The sequence below is a fragment of the Limulus polyphemus genome, unplaced genomic scaffold (genome assembly GCF_000517525.1).
Source record: "Limulus polyphemus unplaced genomic scaffold, Limulus_polyphemus-2.1.2 Scaffold1597, whole genome shotgun sequence".
NCBI lineage: Eukaryota > Metazoa > Arthropoda > Merostomata > Xiphosura > Limulidae > Limulus > Limulus polyphemus.
The window spans coordinates 128,818-131,471 of record NW_013667207.1 but is presented as its reverse complement, the minus strand read 5'-3'; positions in this window follow the sequence as shown (position 1 = coordinate 131,471).

Below are 2,654 nucleotides of genomic sequence, written 5' to 3'. Positions count from 1 at the left end.
ACTAATATTACTTTTACAAATATTTCAAAAACATACAAATAAATATATTTTTAAAAAGTCACGACTTTTTCTTTGCTGTACAATGGGTTTCATACTTTTAAACAGTATTTTGCTACCCTTTGTAGCCCAGAATTTGCTTTAAAATGCTCTGATTCAAAAGTGGTTTTCATGAGAAAAATCGTTTAGTTCTGGTTATTATTATGTAGTGTTATAAAACAAAAAAAAACAGACCTGAGACACGTGACTTCGTTATATTAAGAGTATTAAAAGTATATCAAATCTCACACGTTCCGTACAAACGGGAATTGAAATAACCCAAAATTCATGTGTGCTAATAATAGGAATATCAACAGCCAATAAGATACGGAACAAACACGCAGCAGTAAATTAAAACTAAATTGATACTATTTAAGAAAAAGTTAATATAAGTTTTTCAGCTGTGGGATCTTGATTTTGGTATATAACTCTAGAAGATATAACTTTATTTTAGATATTTTGTTTTAATGAGTTTCTCAATCAACTCATGAAAAACTATTTACACGTGGCCACCAGTTTCTTTTGCCCAACGTCTCGTTGTTTAGCCAGCTGACTTTCTTCTCAATTCAATTAGCTGGCTATCTGAATCAAACAGTCCTATTCCTCACAGTTATGGTTGAATTTAGTGACACGTGGGTTAAAGGTCAAATTTGACTTCTTTTCTCAACTGATACCCAAATGCCAGGAATGACTTTGTCGTTATTATTATCCGATTAAAAAAATCACATATTATACAAATAAAAGTTGATTTTTTGAAAATCATTATTACAACTTATAATATTACTATTAGTAATAGTAATAATATAATATAATAGTAACGATAAATTAATTTGGTATGATCCTTGTTTGACCCTGTCCACTGAGTTAGCTCTATAATATTAATTTTTTTTAAATCTTCGGGTTCTTTAAATTGTAGCTTGGTAGTATACCATCAGATCCAACGTAAATTTCCGCAATAACGTCAATTCATGAATGACGCATAAGTCAGAGAAACACTTCAATTTATTATAAATACACTTATATATAGAAGGGTATAATTTATGATACAGTATATTATAATATGTAAGATATTAAGCTTATTAAAAGAGTTGAGCACTTCATATCAAAACGATTATAAATATACAATCAACAAGTTTCATGACAAACCGATATATAAATTCACAGTGGAACGGAATGTATCAGAACTACATTTTACATTGTTTGGCGTTTCCTAGAAGGTGAGATGCCATATAAAATTGGGTGTATTTTTGAAGGGTATTTATACATTCAGATGATCAGACCACAAAGACGTGGTCAGATCGCAGATTTAGAATTTCTAAGAAGGGAATATCACTTAATGGTATTGTTAAACAAAGCTATATGGATCAACTTAGGACTCCAGTAGTATTCAGAAAAAACATGCAAGAAGTCATACCCCAACCATGGCAAGCATAGTATAGTGTCTGTAACAGGTAAGAATCTTCGAATAGAAAGGTAAGTAGCAGAAGCCGTCCACGTATCCCAGGCACCAGTCAGTACACAACATAATTAAAAAGGATCTCTTGATTTGAAAAGTAACATATTGTGCTCAACTGTCGCGTATAAAGACAAATAGGTCAAGTTGAAGTGCTTATAGACTTCACTTTGGTCATACTGTTGAAACTGGCGGTGATTTAGATATGACAGCCTTGCGATGGAGCCTTTCGCAATGGAGATTGCGTTGCAGGGCTATTGTCAAGTTGCAAAGGATGTCAGATAGAACATGACAACATGTGGTAAGACTACAAAATGATTTTAATATAACGAGCAGGAACTTAGTTCTCCAGTCTAAATGTATATAAATGTCTAGTAAGTAATATTTTTTATCATAAAAGCATAAATGAGTTGATGAGTGCTAATAACACTCGAAGCTGCAGTATACAGATGATCGTGATATGCATTTGTATTCGTAGTGTGATTAAAACATGTTAATGCTACAAAACCAGAAAAATATTCTATCAACTACAATAATATAAAAGTCTAGATTTAAAAACTTTTGTTTTGTTTTATACGTACCGATGTATAATGACCTTTCTCTGTAGTTGTAAATTCTTAATGTCTGAGATATATAAAAAGAAAGCAACTAGAAAGCAAAGCTGTATATAAATGCAATCATACAATTGTTCTAGGATTTCTTTACAATATCTCTTTTTTTTTCTTTTCGTCAACCATTTCTCAGTAATCGAAATCCTATCTTAATCCTTTGTAATTACAACAAGTGTCTGAAAATTGTTTAAATCTGTCGCCAAATCTCTGTTTTTATTGGAGAGTTAACATGGGAGACTTAGGAGGAGACTGTCAATTAGACCCACGCTGCATTATCAGCGAGTTAATTATTTATATATTCATCATCTTCTCGTCTTATATCTGGTTTTGTACAAGCTATCAATCTAACTAGCACGAAACTAGACTCTACCGATGAACTTACTGAAGAAGTATGAAACTGCATTGGTTTATACTGATGTTTTCCAATTACAAATTTACAATCGTTAAGAGATATAGCTGACTGCTTCTTAGTTCAAATTACCGTATTTTTCGGTGTATAAGACGCACTTTTTTACCCCAAAATTTGATGTCAAAATCTGCTTGCGTCTTATACA